Source organism: Prenolepis imparis, unplaced genomic scaffold (genome assembly GCF_030444845.1).
Source record: "Prenolepis imparis isolate NDT839.2.m4 unplaced genomic scaffold, iyPreImpa1.0 SCAF_12, whole genome shotgun sequence".
NCBI classification, from domain to species: domain Eukaryota; kingdom Metazoa; phylum Arthropoda; class Insecta; order Hymenoptera; family Formicidae; genus Prenolepis; species Prenolepis imparis.
Window position 1 is genome coordinate 3,259,283 of NW_028141170.1, and position 21,693 is coordinate 3,280,975.

Here is a 21,693-nt window from a genome sequence, read left to right on the forward strand (position 1 = left end):
CTAATAAACTTTTACAGAAATAATATTTATCGACACTCACAAATATATGGTTTAAATTATATCTTATTAATTCGAAGTAAAAGAAAAAGAAAATAATTAAAATTGCTAATAACAAAATTTATTATTAATCAAACTATACTTTTGATTCCTTTGAAAGATCGATCTTTTGGAGAGCAAAAAAAAACAAGACGACACTTTAGAGAATCATATACATCAGAAAGTTAGCGGTTGCGCCTGCTTTCGGACATCTGTGGTCCTGCGTGTCAAACGCGATTATGGTCCGTCATCGCGTACATATATATGCATCGATCCAACGTGACCACGCGTCCGTTGTTTTTTCTTGCATCATTTTTTTATAACCATGCGGTTACGCTGAATTGCGCGTCTACGCGTTCTTAGGTAACGCATGGCGCGCGTGTGTTGCGTGAACGTAGAGAATTGCTATAGAGTATAGAGTCCGCCGTTTTATTTTTACTTCGCACAACTGTGCGAGCTGCAAGACCAGCATATCGGACGCTCGTGACGTCGCCCGAAAGTGCATCCTCGCGCGCGCGCGTGCTCTGTTAGGTAACCCTGAGATAGCGCATCTCAGACAGATCTTCTCGTTACGGTGACGCGCGATTGCAGAACGCAATTGTTGGGTCGCGATCTAGACTTGTATTCTCACACCTTGCATTTATTATCTGGAGCTTAATTAAAAATTAAAAATCTTCAATATCAAATCTTCATAATCATTATTATCTTCTGCAGCGTGAATTGTATAGAAAGAAAGAACTAGAATTAATAGCAAAATGATAACCAAACGATATCATTATGCATATTGGGAAAAAAATAGAAGAATTTAATAAGAGAAATCATTACAAGAGACTGAAATGTGTGTAAACATTGCGATTTGCTCAATTAGATATGTAATCAATTTGAAATTTTGTTTGCTTATATATAAATATCGCGAACATATGAGATAAGTATACATATGTATATTGCAACTGTATTATTAAATATGCACGGAGTGAATACAGATCTAAAAATGCTCGTGGAAAATGTTTTGTCGCGAACCCTCGAGCCGAATTTCGCAATTTTGCTTTTTATGATCGCGATTTTAGTCTTGCAACTTGTCGCAATGCGGAAATTCCTTATCTCGTCGTTTTCATAAAAACGTTACGTATCGCTTCGTTTACGCCGCGCGTCGTATTTACGCGTGCGTCCGTCTCTCGCAAAGAAATCTTCGTTGTTGCTTCATTAACCGAACCCATTGAAAGTTACAAATCTCAAGCACGAGAAAAACTTGGAAAAAATCTCAAAAAACAATTTATAAATCGAAGATTTATAAAGTTCTTTAATTTCACATTTTCCATTATTTATTTATCGCAACGCTATATATTTTAACATTAGCTACATCTATAAAGAAAAAAAATTGCTAAAAAGTACTTCCCACTGTGAATTTTGAATTTGCTTATATAAATGCATATATAATCAAGACAATATAATTATATATTTAATTATTTGTGGATCTTTACTTAAAAAAAAAAAAAGAGGAAATCTTTGGATTAGCGACTGCGTACAATTCGCGGCGAATCGCATCGATCATGCACTTTAATAAGTTCGTCGATCTCAGGAATATCCCAGTAACCTATTTATAATGCTCTGAATTGATATTGTGACCATATTGGGGCGATAAAATTGGGATTCACATGTATGAGTGTGTACTGATACGAAACGGTATTTGTAAAGATTGTTCTCTTTTTTGGATCCGAATAAATGTCTCGCTTAATATACTGCTGCCTGAACGCACGATAATAAGGGTGTGCTTATAACCTTTAAGTTCCTATATACATATATACAAAAGTAATAATTTTATATATGCTTAATTACCCTGATAAATCTTTAATATCGTTAATAATTCCTGAAAAATATGTTAGAAATTCTTTTTTTTTTTCTTTATAAACTAAAAAAATAATTTTAAAAAGTAATAATTGTTTCAATATACATATTGCGCGAAAAAAATTTTTTTAATGTAAACAATCACGAATTTTAGCAAATATCGAAATATCAAAAATGTAAAAAAAAAAAAAATTGTGAAAAAAACTTCTATTTTTTTATTAAATAGGAATCTATGAAAATGTAAATGATGAAAGCCAAAGAAATTGTAAATGAGAAAGCACGCGACTCAAGAATACTTTCTTGAATATATATTATTAAAGGGGCTATATATAAAATCGTTGAAGAAAACGGATAGAATATATCCATTAAATAGGTATTGACACGTATATTACGTGTTACATGTGTTTGTTTTTATTGAGTAATCAAACAAACAACTTTTAAGAGCGCGGAGGGAGTAATCATTCTGTTGTTATGAGAATTAAAAAATAGAACATTAATCTGAGACCTCAGATAACCTGCCGAAAAGATTGTGTAATGAGCACCTTGTGATATTTTTATAATATAATTTATATATATCTCTTTGTATCATAATAAAATTGACGATATATATTATTGAACAAAATTCAATTTATCGTCGAAGCAAATTAGATTGCGACTTGAATAATCGCTCATATCACTGTGTAATTTGACAATATAAAAGTTTAACGAGAACTACAACGAATCAAGTACATGTTCAATCAAATAAATGCAGTGCATACTTAAACAAATATTTCGTGCTGGACGAAATGTATTTATCTGAAAATTAAAAATATTTAATTTTTTTAATGGTTTGTGGTATTTTTCGTCCTCTCTTTACATGTTGTTTTTATTTTAAAAAATTTATTGCAATCGGAGTGAAGAATTTATATACCGATAAATAACAGTTTTATTAACTAGTGTCTCCGTCTTTTTCTCTCTTTCTTTTTACGTAATTTATTCTTCGCTATAAAAAAACTTAATTAATTTATTAATGTGGCAAAGCATTATATATTTCGATTTACTTTGAAATATAATTCAATCTAGTTATCTAAGCTAAACGATCGAAAAAATATCATGTTTGTCAATATTTCTAAAACATTTCTCAGATATGTATAATTTTGTATAAATATAAAAGCCTCTCACAAAATATTTATAAAAATATCGAATTGTTCTGTACTAGCACAACAAAGATACATCATTTTCCTCGTTGTTCAATCATCATAAATTATCTATAATACTCAACAATAATAGACGCATTGCGTAACGATATTCATTACACTGTGAATAATAGCCGCTTCATGGAATGCAACTTTGTCGATGTAACCGATTATTCCTGCGTGTTCGCATCTTTCATTACGTTACAAAGTATACAGTCGAGATGGTTTTGCCCGAGCCGGTCGTGTCCAAGTTTTTTCGTCGCGTGGTAGCGTTTCGATGCGCTCGATCGATACTGGATTTCAAGAAACAGCAGGAACTTTTCCGCTTTACAAGCCGTGTAATCAGAGCTCGACACGCTACATACATAAGTAATACATCTCGCCGTATATAGAAATCCTTTTTCTTTTCTCAGTAATACGCATCGGTGGGGCAAACTCATTATGATCTACCATCTCTGCCACATTTTTCCATTCTCAAAGTGCCGTACGATCTTCGAAAATAGCGTAAAGTTAATCGCATTAACATTACTGAACACAATACAATTATGCCAATAATATATAAACGATATTCTTTTATGTTTTATATTACTGTACAAATTTTTCTTCAACATATTTAATTTGTACTGTACAGAAGAGAAAGAAAGCAATATGTTGAGCAAATTAAATATTGCATAGACTTGTAGACAAATTAAGAGAAGAAAAAAATCAGTATGTACTCATAAAAGTATTTTTTGACATATTCGAGATCGACTAAACAGGATGAGAAAGATTTTAAATATTGACATCAAATCGCACTCTTGCTGATTTATCAGACAATATTACGCCGAAAATACAAACGATGAAAATCCAGTGGATAAGGGCGAAGGGGAAAGAGGAAAGTGTTTTTCGAGCAAGCCGAATCATGGATCTCAATTAAAAGTCCGCAATTTGTTTTTGGAGGTGCGAAAACATTTTGTTGGGAAACGCTAAAATAAAAGCACGCGCATGCGCAACCATCTCGTCGACACGAAGTCACGCTAATTAATGGTAGCGCATTCGGTATTGTATAATTCTGTTTACGGTGAACGAGGGAGGCTATGCGCACGTATATACACACGCAAATCCATATACATATATATTTATGTATATATATATTTTGTCGCTAACATCAATTTCTACGGACCGATTGTTTAAGTTCCATTTATCGGAATGTAACACCCGAATGAATGCGCGCGAGCGTCGAAAATGCTTTTTAATGCGACGAATAATCTGGTCTTGTCGCCGCTCGTCGCCAGATAAACGCGCTATCATCAATCAGCAATACCGAACGGAATATTAATTGCGCGGTCAAACTCGAGAATACGCATTGTTTTACGCCTTTACTGTGATGATTATTAATATCTCTCGCGATGAAACGATCGTACTGCTGTGATCTTGGCGAGTTTTATATCCTTTCTATTCTAAAGAAGTTAAGTCGATTCTCGCAAGTATTGTTGCCTCTTTTCCGCGATGCTGATTGACTGTCTCGATTCGCGTTGTGCGTTATATTCATAGCATCGAGAGGCTCTCATCTCAAGGGTTAGCAGTTTGACAGTTTGCTCTCAAAATAAAATAAAATAAAATATGTTATAATATTTTAAAGTCGATTAATATTTTTGACAGTTATCAGCTGATTTCTGTCAAAAAATATTAATCGCGGATAAAGTTTTATAACATATTATTTAAAACATATTATTTTATTTTATTTTATTTTGAACAAACTGTTAAACTATATACTAACCCTCGCGATAACAGTCTCTCGATGCTACGAATATAACGCACAATGCGAATCGAGACAGTCAATCAGCATCGCGGAAAAGAGGTAACAATACTTGCGAGAATGGACTTAACATGCCTTTTTTTAGAAAGGAATGTTATAATATTTTAAATTCGATTAATATCTTTGACAATTATCAGCTGATTTTTGTCAAAAAATATTAACCGCGGATAAGATATTATAACATATTTGAAATATGTTACAATTTTAATATTTTCAACATATTATATACACCAACATATTGCAAAACTCCATTACCGCTATAAAAATGTTACAAAATAAACAATTTCTGACTCACCGATACGTAGCGGAGTTGGAGTACACAGCACGTTGATCTGAAAACAAAATATTCAAATTATGTATATACATGTGTGTCGAATATCTTATAAACAATGCAGTTTAGAAAAAATGTTTTTATTTTGCATACCTTACAGTTGCTCCGTTGTCACCCGATGCCTCCCCGGACCTCCACCTCCTCTCTTGGTCGTCATTGCTCCTTCGTAGCACTCACGACACTCGCGAAAATTACACGAATAATTACGATTGTCCGACACTTTGTACGGCACTCCCGGCACGCGAAACTTTACACGACACTCTCGACGCGACGCGTAAATCGCAATGCTACCTGGAACAAATAAAATACATACATATATTAGAATAATCTTATTATTTCGCATTATAACATACACAATATAAATATAAATATGTAAGCTAAAATATACAATTAGCTAATTTTCACTTTATTAATATTTTTTGACAGAAATCAGCTGATAACTGTCAAAAAACGAAGAATGGTGCGCGCGTAGCACGCGCTTGTGTTGTTCTAGTATATTATAAAATATAGCTCGAAATGTATGTATAGAAGACACGTTTTTTTATATGTGCAAAGGAAAAATTAAAGTGCCTTTTGTAAACTTGCTTGGAAAGGAAAAAAACTATTAACGAAGTAGCGTAAAAGATAGGACGCAATTAATTATGTACAAAATTTGCATTTATCATAAAGTGGCCGGAAATAGAAATTTTCCATGCGTGCTTTATCGTTCAAACTGTTATCGCTAAAACGTCGTACCGACATGGATAATTAATTGTGAGTCGCGCAGGAGACTTTACCGTTGCAAACCGATTAGAGAAGATCTCTCATTGCGCGTGCGAAATAATTAAAAGCATTAAACTCGGAGTCGCAAATTTCATACAGTAACGGCGCTACCGAAAATGGATATCTATGCTCGATGTTTCTTCGTCTGCATCCAGTTTCCAAGCAACGCGCGCGTGTATGTATGTGTATGTCTGTGTGTGTAAAACGGCGTAAAACGTCGCGTTGGCCTCCAATCAAGCGTTAACAGGAGGCCGCCGCCGCTGTCCGGACGTCGTGGCATAGAATTTGCAACTATGCTAATAAGAGGCGACCCGAACGGACAGCTAATGGCCGCCTGAGAGAAAAAGGACGAGAGCCGGAAGCGCACAATGAATTCGTGAGGTCGTGGCGACGTAGAGCGAGGAGGAAGAGAAGGCGCGAGAGCGCCGAGGACGAAAGGGCGCGGAACGGACACCCGGAGCAAGAAGGAGAGAAGGTGAATGGAGAGAGTAGGATAGAGAGAAGGATGAGGGGGGTGACCACGGATCAATCGTAGCCTTCCGTATTCCCTGCCGCCCCTCGGTCGACTTTCGTCTCGTCCCCTCCCAACCCCTCGCCGTCCTCATCGTTCGACCTCTTCAACTACTACAGCCGACTTGCACCCCTTGCAACTCTCGCCTCCTCCTTTCGTGCCCTCTACCATCTCTGCCTCCCGTTATCCCTCGGTTGCCCTTATCCTCCTTCCACCCTCCCGCGCAATCCCGCGACTTGCACGAAGCCCTCGACCGTCGTCGCGCACTTGCATCGTCGACGTGTACGCGTCGTTACGCAGGCCCAGACCCACCGACCAGACTCTCTCTCCTTTCTTTACCCACGTTCATCTCTGCAACTCATCTCGCTCCCCTTTTATCCGTACGATGCGTTTTCGCCCTCTCTCTTTCTTTCTCTCTCTCTTTCTGTCTCTTTGCCGCTTTCCTAACCGCTACGTCGTGGCATCGGAGGGCGAAGCTCGAGGAGCAGAGTAGGTCAGTGGCGTGAATGATCATCAGCATTTGCGCGAACGGGAGGAACGAGCGCGCGCACATTCGCGCATATACGTATGTGTATGTGTGCGCTCATTTGTCTGTATACGCAACCGACGCGACATTCGCACCCTCCGACGTATATTCACGCCCCTATGTGAATCTCGTTTGCGCTTACGCAACTTTGACGATTACATTGCCAAGACTTCCCGAGAACGTTTGAGACAAGATTTGTGATTTTCTTTTATTTTTATTTTTGTTTAATTTACTAGAGAATGCGCGTAACGCATCAAACGTTTAGAATTTCTAGCCTCAAATGTTTGATAAATAAAAATAAAAAGCATCTCCCCTGTAAAATGACGTTTTTTTATTGACGACGTTCTCCGATTAAGTTTGCGAGCCTACGTTGACAGTTTTTCGGATGTTCTAATTAACGGGTAAAGACAAAATTTTTATAAATTGTCTAATTATTAGAATAATCTAATTTTATGTTAAAAAAAATATATAGCAGTTTTTAATAACATGTGATTTCGCTAATTTTGAACTCGTTTTATTAAGATGTATTATTCAAAAATTAGCTACTATCACAAAATGGAATTTCTCCTTAAACATTTAAATGATTTTGCACCCACGCATATCCGCTTCCTCAATTTGATACGTTGGTGGTTCCACGAATTTCAAATTACGATAAAACTATAGGGATACTCGATTTTCATCAAGTACTACATTAATGCGCCCACGCCCGAATGTTTCTAGAATTCCTCCCCGCTTTCAAATTACGCAGCTTGCATTAAGACGAGATTTCGATAAATGTTTATTTTTACTATATAATAACTTTCGTTTGTATTTTTAATCTTTTCAAATTTTCATTGAAGATATCAGAATCTTGTAAATTTTTTTGCTAAAAGATAATTCTGGAGTTTTTAACGTTGTTAAAAACTGCGTATTATCCATAATATTACTTCGATATTGGATATCTTGAAAAGTTGAAAAAGATGTAGGATGTAAAATTTTGATAGTTCTTACCGCGTTATTATTTAACACGCGGCATGACGTATTCGAGCAAAAGATGTGTGCACGGAATTGCACCGCGAATTGAACGAGTTTCACGGTCCCGACCTTGAAGCGGTTTAACTAGTTTTCGCAACTTCTTGCTCCGCTTCCGCTTTGCGAGGATTATTTTTGCTATCTTGCTGCTGCGTATGTCCGTTTACTGATTACAAAATACATCGTGAACGCACGGCCTTCCGCTGCTAATTCGCAATGGCAAGATCGCATTAGTTTCGGTCGCGACAAGCGCAAAAAAATCGTTCTCTCGATGCAGTTACGCCGGTCGTTACATAAGAATACTTTATGATAAATGCAGGAATTAAATATATGTTTATACCTTGAAAATTGAGTTCGGAGTAGATTCTAGATATTCTTTTAAAACAGTACTCGCGCAATTTCCCATACAAATTTTCATTTAGGAAAAAGAACGAGCAATTTAGAATAAAAAAAATTTAAAGTTTAAGAATTTATAAATATAAAGAAATGCGAAAAAAAAACTTCAAATGATTATCATATTTTATTCCAATTTTAGGAAATTTAATTTGTCTTTTATACACGCGTACACTTTGGAATCACGTGCAAATATATCGAACATGTAAATGTTCGATTGCATTTGTAAAAATTATAACACGCTTATATTACGTAATCGAAAACTAAATTTAAAGCGAATGGTTTCTTTCATAAAAATTGAAATCGAATGCGTCTCTTGGCGCGGCGAACGTATTTCTCTTTTTTTTTTTTTCTTCCTAGCTAAAACGTCCATGGCGATACCGTCAAGTCAGCCGGCGCTTGGTTTATGGGGACCGAAGTCTACGTAGACGTCCCACGATCCAACCTTACCCAACCTCCCTTCGTCCCAACCTTTCCTAGCTCTAGCCTAGCCTAGAGTCGTGTAGAAGTGCACTCCACCACATCGCACGAACGTCTGCCTAGTATTGATCCTCGGCTCAGCTACTGGCTACCTTCACCTACTAATAATTCTTGTCAGTCTCCTACAGGCGTGGTGATTCAGGCCCAGCGTCCAACTTTTACCCTTTTTTCGTATTTCGAGATATTTTTTATAAAAAAAAATCGGATCAAATAAAAATCGAAAGTTACGCTGTCACAATAGCAGCGAAAGATTTTTCATTATTCATCTAATTAGGCTACATTATTCATCTAATTAGGCTACATTTTCGTCTTCGCGACTGAAATGACTCCCTTTAGAATTCTAACAACACGATAGAATATTCTCTACTCGTTAGCCTGTTTTAACGTATCTACATGTTATGTGCCGAAGCGCGCGAAATCGATTCGATAGAGCAAAACTCGCCTGACACGCATCCGTCTTCTCGACTCTTCCGTTTCTCGCGAAGCGTGAGACGTTTTTAAATATTCACGGTTGCAAAAAGAAAGTAACTATAAAAAACTGTCTTTACTTCATCAGAATTTCCCGTGTTAATTATAAATGATTTAATGAACGCTATCGTCTTCCAGAAACGTGGCAATAAAGTCTGCAATGAATTTTCTGTAATCGACACAAATTACGCTCTAAATCTCAAATATATAAAATCCATTCTCGCGAAAAAAAAAAAAATAATAATTATCATCTTTTATTATTTTATATTTATTATTATACTAATCATTGTGCAGCTAGAATTAGCAATTAAAGACATTAAAAATCTTTGTATCGATTAAAAAAATACGTGCACACATGTATTTTTAACTGTCATCATACGACGACATTTGACTTTGTCGCCACATTTCCTAACGATGCTCCCCATCACGACACGTGTCAAGATTCTGCGTTACATTGCAGTGAAATGACACTGTATGCCCCCCGATGATAAACGAAGCCAAACTATTCATCCCGTATTCCCATATTTCCCATAGATCTCCACACAGTTACGATTCTCTTTAACGACACACAGATACATACACATATACGTTTCACCCGTTAATTCTTGTAACTTGTTCTATTCTTTGGATAACGTCATGCGATTCGATAATTTGCGTTTTTTTTTTCATCCAGTTTCACGTTTTATTATCTCATTCATTGAAAACGCACGTAGAGTTTTCCTTTTGTTAGATTTTCTTTAGATTTGATCAATGAAGTTTGCTCATTCTCACTATGCGTTTAATATATCTTTGTATAAATATTCGTCTCGATATAAAATGGCATTATATTGAATATTAAAATCTGTTCTTATGTGTCGCGCGCGTAAGACAATTATTCTGTAAATATAAAATCACAAGCGTATACGAACTAGCATTTATGTATACGATTGTTGAAAAATTACATTACTCCATAAATTGAAAAATCGTAATTTTTCTGTAATAAGAAATGATTTATTCAATAGGGTACGTAGATGATAAAGATAATTTAATATCTACGATCGCATTTGTGTCCCACTTTAATCGCCATACAACTCGTGCGCAATATAACGGGTTTTAGTTTTTCTAGAATAAAGAGCGTACTCATTCATTCCTTTTTTTACGCTAGTTTCATCAAGAATAATAAAGCTTTCCCGATAACTTGGTTTTTTGATGTTTTTTTTTGTGCAGTGATTACGATGCGAGACCGCGTCGAGTGTCTGCGAAACGGATCCGCTCGCTCGCGGTGATTGTATGCATATGCGGTTGCTTATCGCTTACAATACAACTATGTTGCTGCGACCGAAAGAGAGATAGAGACAGCAAGATCTGGGGTGGGAGAGAGAAAGAGAGGGAGAGGGAGAGAGAGGGACATATATGTACCGAACACGTGCGCACACATACACATTCGCTGCATCGTGGTGCACTGTCGAGAGAGAGTACAAACGGCTGAAAGCGAAACGTAAACAAACAGGTAGCTCTTTATCCAAACCAAATAGCGGGGGAGTAAAACTGTGGCACGCTGCTGTTGGAAGCCCGAGCGAGCGAGCGCGGAAACTTTCTTTCCTTTGTGTTTCCCATTATATTTCCGCATTACTTTTTTAACGCGCCGTTAAATACCCGAGCTGCCGCAAGCTCGCAGGTAGTTTTGAGCGGGTGAAAAAAAAGGAGAGAGAGAAAGAGACGCATCGTTTTTCTTCGTCGACAGCGTGCGAATCTTTTCCGCATAAATGCATGTCATTTATTATATTTCGTTTATTCCTTTTATTTCCTTGTTAATCTCTCGGATGATTGTTGTCTCGCTAATCTTCACGTATAATGCTTATTGGATTAAAATTAAAGTTCCGAAAGTAAAAGTAAAGGAAATAAATTTTGTTTTTTAATTTAAATTGTGAATTACACAAAGAGATGCGCTAATTTCTATGTTGATACAATATATTCGTAGTATAATTGTTTTTCAAGTTTATTTTTCTTGTTCAAGTATCTCTCTTTCGTCATACACTTTTCAATGCGCGTTCTTCATTTATAATAGAAATATTTTTTCAAACCGGTTATTGTAGTTAATGTGTAATAAGTATAAAAAGTTTCCGATCGTACAGTTACGTTTGTACTTGAACAACACGAATCCTTGACAAATAAAAGGGAAACGATCGAAAATGGTAAAAATGGTCTCGCTGTGCGCCATTGAACCGGCACGGACTGACTGTACGTGATCAACTATGTAGTGCAAAGCCGTCCATACGTACGATTATCTAACACGCGTTGCCGTGTCATATGAAATGTCTCGTTGATGGTGACGGGCGATACTTACGTCGACAAATCGAGTGAATTTATGTCCCGCTCGCTTTATCTTTAGACCGTTTAGCGATCTATGATTCATTGTACATTGAAGAAAATAAAATTGCTTCCACAGACATAAAATCAGCAAATGTCCTTGTTTCGATAAACATCGTGTCAATTGAAAAAATGTAATGGATATAATTAATTTAATTTTATGTTTACAATTATAATAATTTTTTTAATTGGCAACAACGATTTTTGTGACACGTTTAAATATAAATTTCAATAGTTCTCAACTATCACTAAACACAGTAATAGTGTGTATTAGTAAGTATATATTATATAAGAAAGCGAGAAAAAAATATCTCCGAAAAAATGTGTTCTTATAAATTTATCTACTTTAAAATAATATTTTCCCCAAATATATTAAAATGTCAGTGAATATTGTCTTTGGTAGTCTTTCTTATTGGAAACGAAATACTGTGTAGTGATAAATCTATATTTCGACGGACTTCCATGGCGCAGTAACGACGGATTGCGCTTTCGATTATCCTTCGAGAAAGACCGAAGACAGATCGGAATCGTTACGCAAGATTTGCTCGACCATGGGTGGTCGTCGTTTTCTCGTATCGTGCATTGGCGACGACGTCTTTATCCTAGCTCCAGACAATTACATTCTCTCTCTCGTTCGCGATTTACGCGATTTACGCGATCGCGCATCCATTTGTGGACCAAGTTGTTCATCACGATTCGCAACGGATTTATATAGCGTCATCTTTGTAAACAAAAATTATTCGACTACTGAAACTGCCTAAAAATTATTTTTAACTGGTCCCAGAAGCTCGATTAAATATAAAATTAAAAATTAATTGGTCACATAAATGCAAATAAAAAACGTATATATATTTGAATAATTTTTGGGACATATTTTTTACACAACAGAACGTGTTTCCATCGTTTACAATCAAATTTCGAGTTCTGGATTCGTACCATCTGCGAGACATTTCATTGTGTGTAGCCGATCTGTCTCGCAATTTTCTTAACTTTGCGGAACCGCGAAACCGGTCCGGTCGGCTTTTTCGCAATCGATTCGTCACAGGCGCTCGCGATTCGGTAACCTTCAAGTGAATCGGCCCATTTTCCAAGCAACTAACCGATTCGTCGTAAACCGATTCGAATCTTCCTCACGAAGCACGGTACGAAATCAATCAGCACGGATAATGATCAATGACGTAAAGTCGCACAAATCGCATAAAAATTTTCTATTTAATTTATTCTCTAACAATCCATCGATTTTGTTAGCATAATTCATAAAAACTTAATTAGAAAATGGAAAATCAATCACACAATTTCAATCCTCCATGGAAAATGCAAAAGAACCACCAGAAACATTCTTTTCGATTATCAAGAGAGTATACTTGACATTATCAACATCAATATTTATGATAATGAAAGAACTTTTACAATATTTAATAATCATTAATTAAAATGCTTGCATAATAATTAATTGGCAATTGTTTTAAGCCGATATTGAATTCTTGTGCTGATACTTTGACTAATGTCGAAAATATTTAGTATCAAAAGCGAAGTATAAGTATCCGATAAGCATCGATATCCATTGTTATTCCTAATTTTAAATCAAGTCAGTTCTTGAACCGACACCGAATCGCACACTTGAACGGATACAATTACGCAGCTATTGGAGTATGAAAATAGTTTCTCCACTGTCGGTCCTCATGCGGAGCACCTTGAATAATTTGACGCACGACGGAGTCCTAGTTTCGCGAGAGCGGCACAAATACATTTTTTATAGTCTCATTGAGATGGCAAGCACGAAAATTTGCTGACAATGATCGCGCCATTCTATCATAATTAACCTATTAATAGGGAATTCGAACCGATTTTACCATCTCATTTGATTGTCATAATTTACAATATCCTTTGGTAAAATTTGATAATTTTCCAAGTATATATTATTTATAAAAATAAAGATGGAATGTATTATTAAAAGGTTTCAATCAAAATTAAAAATTTTTAATTTCTAGAATTAGTATTCATAAATCACTATCTTATAATATCTATGCAATTTAGTATATTGAATAATTTGACTAATATTTTCTAAAATATTATTAATTTTTCTTCCTTTCTGAATATCTTAATATCTCAGTGCACATTTATATGTGCATAACATTTTATTTGTTTGTATGTTAATTTCGTTGCATTATATAGAATTTTCTAAAAAATTTCAGATATTAAAATAAATGACAATTTGAAGGAGGTAATTAACAAAAAATAATATATAAAACGTAAAGTTTCTATTGAAAAAGAGCTTTCTCTCTCTTTCTCTCTCTGTCACATCTTTTCTTTAATGATAAAATATTAATATCGCTATCCCCAAGCTGATATCCTATCATTGTATCAACTGCATAAAATAACTGCAAGATAATATATCAGTATTAAAAAAAAGGTTTCTATCGGGAAGAGCAAACATAATCCATTCTTTTTAATTCATCTATTTTATGCAAGATGATATTACGCGTGTGACGAGCGGAAATCAGGTGAAGATATTTCAGAGGAAGCGTGAGAGAACAAGATGAGAAGAAATAATGGAAAAACGGCGGGGGCTATAGGCGGTTTCGCCAAAGACTATCCAGTTTTTACTGCGTTTTAGAACGTAAAAATAACGTTATGTTGACCTATACGCAGGATGCCCGACCGCCGTGTAGTCTTTTTGTCCGGTTAATAATTATCATCATCTTACGTACCGCGCGCGGAGAAAAGGCTACAGACTCGTCAGGGAGACGGAATCTTTGCCCGTGGCTGGAATCACGGATAAAAGGGATAGAAAAAGAGGACACAAGAGAGATTCTGTTGTTGCTGTTTTAGTATATAAAATGGTTAATTTTGACGTGTTAAATTGTAAGGTCCATCGGAGATATACGAATCCCTCGAGTTCTATCAAGTGACAACAACCAATTAAGGTCACGTCTAACGACATTAGCAATCGTAATTTCATCTCTCGAAACGTATTATTCATGTAAGAAAGTAGCACATTCTGTCAAGAGATTTAGAATCATTTCAAATCTGCCGTCCTTTGTCTGAAATTAATGTAGAAGTTTGACTACAAGAAATGCATTTATTGAGTAATATTTGATTTGACGTGAAAGAATGTATTATTAATTTTTATATAATTTCATATAATTTTATATATATCTTTTATATTATATTTTATATATAATATGTAATACATTTTTATATAAAATTTTTTTATAAAATATTTATATATATATAAAAATATACCGGGTGTCCCATTTTAAAGGACCCACTCAAATATCTCAGAAACACTGCGTTAAATCAAAAAATGTTTCCTACAAAAGTTGTAGGGTTTCGAGGGGAACATAACATAGTAATATTCATATGACCTTGGGCGGCGTCTCCATGGTCAAGTGAAGGTGAGAATAAATTTTTTAAATGGAAACCCATATTTTTTATTATAACATCTTTTTCTACTAATTAATTTGAACAACTTTTATCTGAAGCATTTTTTTATTTTCTTCAAAATTCATTCTCACTTTCACTTAAGGTTAACCTTCACTAACCTTGGAGACGCCGCCCAAGGTCAAATGAATATTACTATGTTATGTCCCCCTCGAAACCCTACAACTTTTGTAGGAAACATTTTTCGATTTAACGCAATGTTTCTGACAATGAGATATTTGAGTGGGTCCTTTAAAATGGGACACCTGGTATATAATTAAAACATTAAATTATTAAATAATAATTCCTTATTAAGCAATTTTATTATACATAGAATCTCTGTACCTTTTCTGTAACTAGTATTTTAAGTAGAATCTTAATAGTTTGCGATGTCTATTTTATCAATTGACGTTTGAAAAATGTTTTCTAAATTCACTCAATTGAACTCGTCAGATCGTCGCGAATTCGCAAAAACAGAAGATAGTCTCTCTTCTGTCCTCGACCGGAAGTCATTTCCCGCGTCGGGGAATCGACGTCGCGTCATTCTGGCGGTTTTTTCCGCATTTACGCGCGGACGCCACGCAGATCCTTTTACGATGATGTTTATCGCCGTTATGCGAAACGGACCGCAAACCGGCAGTTCGTCCTGTCGGGCCCATTCCGAGAGCGATAATTTTTCAAAAACACGCGGATCGCGTGCGTTTGTCGGAACGCACGAGTTTGCGAAAAGAGAACGAGTCCTGACGAAAGGATTCCATTGATTCTATTATCAAGATTCCAACACAAATAATATGAGTCAAAAAGAAAAAAGCAGTTACATCTACAATGTAATCAAGAATATAAAGTGTCTTGGGTAATTTGGCAATAACATCGAGGTACCAATTAATTCACGATGACGAGTAGAAACGGGTTTTTGACTTGAAAAAAAAAAAAAAAACATAATTTCTGAGAAAATGGATTATACATATATTTTTATTCCCTCTTGAGAACTCTGTTTTTTTCTTCAAGCTTTAATGCTCATGATAAAATGAAAAGAATTATATATATCAAATGTGAAGTAAATTTTTAAAAGGCAAACATTTATTGTTATTAAATAAACTTTGTTTTTGACTTGAAAACATAATTTATACATATTGCAGAGTAATCTGTCTAATATATCACTATAGAATATTTTTCATGCAATTTTGAAGAGTACAAGTTTTTTAAAAACTGTATTATTTCGAAAGATTCATATAATAATATATGATCTTTTTTGCCCTTTTGGTTAAATTGCAGAAAATTTCAAAGTTTTATTAAAACACACACAAGAGCTAATAATAAATTAACAAAAATACCTTTTGTATACAATATGTTAATTTCAAGTTCCAAGGTCGCGCATTTGCAAAAAAGTTAATTCGCGTATGATGTTTCAGCGAAACAAAGCGGAAAGAAATGTTTTTATCTCTGTATAAATAGCTTGTGCGCCGCGAAACGGACGAGATGTACAAATGCATACATTTTCTGCGAGAACGCAGGATGTTGCACGCTGCACAGCATCACACGCACGCACGCAATAGCTATTCAAACGCAACTCAAAAGTCTCGCCGTCTTTAAGTCGGAACAGACAGACAGACAGACAGACCTGCCGCCTACCTAGCGATCGCCTCTAACTCTGCAGATCTGCAGATTGTCCTTAAACGCGTCTGATTGCTTCGCCTTAGGCAATTCGGGAGCAAACTCTTCAAGCACGAGAATCTCTAAGCTTGGAATATATATATATATATATATATATATATATATATATATATATATATATATCGTGCAACATTAAATTATAATGTTATACAAGATGCGTCTGAATTTTTTTATACATAACATAAATATATGACATCACATGAAAGAGAGAGAAACCAATTAATTATATCTTTTAATTTATTCGACTGCATATATAACTGAAATAATTCTTGGAATAAGTTTAACGCATATTATAATATTATAAAGATAATTTTAGCAGAACAGTTTTAAAACTATGTCAAATTTTAACTGTGTTCGAGAATTTTAAATAAAGAAATATTTTAACTGCATGACGCTTTTTAAAATAATTCATGCCACAATTTAATAAAAAACTGATTTCTAAATTCGTGATCATAGATGTTATATATAGGTATATGTATCTTACTATATGCGCTTGCTCTCGTAATGCATCGTATATGCGTGTACGTATACATATAAATAAATGTGTGTGTGTATGTATACGTATATGTATACTTTTTTTCTAAAAGAATAAATAAAAGTGTCTCTCAAAGACAATAAAAAATTCTCGCAGATAAGTAGAGAGAGAGAGGAGGGGAAAGGGGGGAAGCGTGCATTCTCGCGTGACTCTGTGCACGCTCGATTAAACGTGCATTCACGATCGATCAAAGGTCGATCGAAGTCGACCACGAACTGAAAACAGTAGTCACGAGAAAAGCATGGGGAGATCGGGAACTATTTGCTCGCCTCTGTAAATATCTGCCTGCAGAACGACTTCGGCAGGTCTCTAGTGTACGTACACACTGTATTCCTTGTACGTCATGTGTATACAAGGTGTCCCAAGAATTACGCACGTTCCGCAAAGTCAATAAAGTTAATTTAAAAGATGACGTTTGCTTCAATATCGCAGCTTTAATTGTCTTTAATAATCTTTTTATTACCAAAAAGAGATATCTTATAAAAGCTAGTACATAATATTGTAATAAAAAAATATAATAATATATAAAGGAAAATATTTTTTTATTACGGGCCTGAAAAACTTTGCTTTCAGATCTAAAAATTTTAATTATATTGCTAATGTCAAAAAAACTTTTGCAAAGATTTATATAAATTAAAATAGTCGTTTATAAATTAATTGTAATAATTGAATAGAGACATGATTATAAATTGTAAAAATAAGGTTGATGATCGAAAAAGAAGTTTATGGACGGAAGAAAACGATGCGTAACTACAGTGTACACATTGTATGTGCATGGCTCGGCAAGCTCGATTTTTCCGTGGGGAAATGCCGGCATGCATCTCGCCAATTTCCAGAGATTATCGCGCCCGAAGACCGTGCGAATCTCGGCCTAAGACGAAATTAGGGAAATTGTTGATGCACGAGTTCGCTGATTATCTGAGAGCATCGATATTCAAGTATCCGTGGATTATTAAGTAAACATACACGCAGAGATAAAGAGCGACCCACGATTTTCTCGCTGAAAAATTATTTTGCGATCTTGACATTTATTGGATTATTAAATGAGGATTGAGTAATTGATCTGAAAATCATTAATTTGCATTCGGTGTATTTCAATATCTCCTCGCGCGATCAGCTTTTCAACCACGAATAAAACGCGAGTTTTCGCTACGCAGATATGAGAAAAGTGTAAAGGGCCGCGCATTTACTCCCGACGCAAAAATGAGAATGAGAAGTAGTTACCCCCGCGACGCTCGCGGCGATGTAAATGCCAGTTACACGTCGAAAAGCGACCACCAAGAGGTGAATCGACGAATCTCGATGCGTCGAACGTAATACGAACTATCCCACGGGAGCGTTTAACGCGTTCGAAAATGACCCCGCGGAGGCAAGCGCGGACGAGGAGGAAGCGAGGGGGATACAAAGGGTTAGAGAGCCGACTCTCTCGTCCGACGAGGGCGATAAAAAATTTATTCGACGATTCGTCGGCGCCGCGGCGCCGCGAACAGGGAAAAAGAAAGACGAAATAAATAAAGAAGGAATATAAAGAACAAAATAGTAATGCAACTCCCTCTCTCTCTCTCTCTCTCTCTCTCTCTCTCTCTCTCTCTCTCTCTCTCTCTCTCTCTCTCTCTCTCTCTCTCTCTCTCTCTCTCTCTCTCTCTCTCTCTCTCTCTTTTCCTTTCTATTTTTCGTAAAAAGAAAACAGACAGCGAGATGGATTAGAAAGCGAACGGGGGATGGAAAAAATAGTAATTGTCAGATTATAAATTATCTATCATCGAACACCGGAATCGCACACATTTTTTTCGATTTAAATTTTAATTTCAGCCATTTCGATTCCAAAGACTGAAATAGCGATTTTCTATTACACATTTCTATTGAGAAATTTCAGCATTCATATTTTATTCATCGAAGGATTTTAAAATGTGAGAGAGTACTCAACGTAACGCATTTTGTAATGAATATTACGAAACATCTGGCAAATGTAATTATTGTAACCAAATAATCCTCAAAATAATACGCACGCACCATCAATAAATAGACAATCATATAAATAGAATAAATAAATTGACTTACTACTGGATGTGTCGCAAACGTCACTCTTTATTTCTCGTCATCATTCTGCTCCCCTTTGGCCGCTCCGGTTCAGCAATTCCTTCAGTAATTACGCAAGTTTTTATTATATCAGTGCAGTTTATGAAATCACACAAGTTCGTTATTCGATTAGACATTTCCAACACTCCCGACACTCCCGATACTCCCGACACTCCCGATACTCCCGATACTCCCGATACTTCCGATACTTCCGATACATGCATACATGAAACTCACTTTCGAATGGAAAAGAAGTCGCGAGAAATACAGAGCAAACATATAATTCGTCTTCATACTCACGCTACCGTAGAGACTGATACGATTACGATGAATTTAGGCAGGTTAAGTAGGGTTAAGGAAGGGGAATGCATCACCGAATATCACAATGCGAGCGCGTAAACATAACCAATTCTTCGGAACGTAAGAAAACGAAGAGTACTTTTATTAAAATCTCGACCGATTATTCATGACAAAACAATCGTAAAATGTGAATCTTTGTTGAGCGCACAATGTGTGAGAATAAATGATAATATACGCGACGCATTCAGAGCGTACTACTAATAACACTACAGGTGCGCCATCATAAAAGCGCAAAATTATTATTGTATTTGGCGGAAAATTATTTCGGCACATATAAATGCATTAAAAGGCGTCGATCTATTATGATATAATCAATGCATCGAAACTCTATAAAACGTCTCTCGAATTATTTCGAATATTCGTTAGCATTTAAATTCATTCTCGACAGTTAAAGAAACACGAAAAAATATTGTCGTATATACAAATATCGAAAGACTCTAGTCACATTCACAGGTTAATAGACGCACTTTTAGATAATCGGCCGTTATTCGATTTGACACTCCCGAAACTCGTACGTATGCGGAATTCACTTTCGACAAATAACAAGACACGAGAAATAAGAAGCGCGAATATAATTCGTCTTCATATACGCGTTCATACGAAGGGACTGTGAGACGATTACGGAAAATTTAGGCTAGGTATCGAGTTTCGAGAGGTGGGGAGAGAGGGGGTGGACGCGTCGCAACCGCTCGGTGAAGCGCACAAAAAACTTCCAGACATAAACAGAGATAAGAAAGTGAGACACGTGCGATGCTTTGATTCTTTTCCACGGCAAAACGAATGAGAATTATTGTCGAGTGTAGAAAGTATGAGAATACGATAAATTATATTAAACGCGACGTCGTCGCAGAGCACGAACTACACCACAGGGGTGCCAACTTCATTGCGCGAAATAATTATTGCATTTGGCGGGAATTATTTTAACACTTGTAAATATATTAAAAAACGTTAATTTACGATGGTATAATAAATGCATCGACATTATAAGCTGCCTTTTGAATTATTTCGAATACTCGTTAGCACGTAAAATCATTTTCGACGGGTAAAAAGATATGAGAAAATTAAGTCGTTTACGAATATCGCAATTAAGATGTTTTAATCACGTTCACAAGTTAATAGACGCATCTAGATAATCGCCCGTTATTCGATTCGACACTTCCGGTACTCGTACACACGGAATTCACTTTCGAATAAAAAAAAATGCGAGAAACTCGGAGCGCGAATATAATTCGTCTTCGTACGCGCGTTTATACGAAGGGACTGTGAGACGATTACGGAAAATTTAGGCTAGGTATCGAGTTTCGAGAGGTGGGGAGGGGGGCAAGACGCGTCGCGACCGGCTCGGTGAAGCGTACAAAAAACTTTGAAACATAAATAAAGATAAGAAAGCGAGACAAGTATGATGCTTTGATTCTTTTTCACGGCAAAACGAATGAGAATTATTGTCGAGTGTAGAAAGTATGAGAATACGATAAATTATATTAAACGCGACGCCGTAGAGCACTAACTACACCACAGGGGTGCCAACTTCATTGCGCGAAATAATTATTGCATTTGGCGGAAAATTATTTTAACACTTGTAAATATATGAAAAAACGTTAATTTGCGATGGTATAATAAATGCATCGACATTATAAGCTGCCTTTTAAATTATTTCGAATACTCGTTAGCACGTAAAATCATTTTCGACATGTAAAAAGATATGAAAAAATTAAGTCGTTTACGAATATCGCAATTAAGATGTTTTAATCACGTTCACAAGTTAATAGACGCATCTAGATAATCGCCCGTTATTCGATTCGACACTTCCGGTACTCGTACATACGGAATTCACTTTCGAATAAAAAAATATGCGAGAAACTCGGAGCGCGAATATAATTCGTCTTCGTACGCGCGTTTATGCGAAGGGACTGAGACGATTACGGAAAATTTAGGCT

At 35.8% G+C, this 21,693-nt stretch overlaps 1 protein-coding gene across 3 annotated transcripts in view; it reads right to left on the minus strand.

Moving 5' to 3' along the window:
- Mamo (zinc finger protein 628-like) overlaps positions 1 to 21,693 on the minus strand; it is a 250,285-nt gene that overhangs the window by 65,067 nt on the left and 163,525 nt on the right. For all 3 annotated transcript variants that reach the window (XM_083051007.1, XM_083051002.1, XM_083051006.1), the window contains 3 exons: positions 19,379 to 19,457; positions 5,279 to 5,476; positions 5,150 to 5,186 (listed from right to left, as the gene is read on the minus strand). The gene's annotated coding sequence lies outside the window, so the exon portion shown is untranslated. Of the gene's footprint in view, positions 1 to 5,149; positions 5,187 to 5,278; positions 5,477 to 19,378; positions 19,458 to 21,693 lie in introns of those variants that run through there.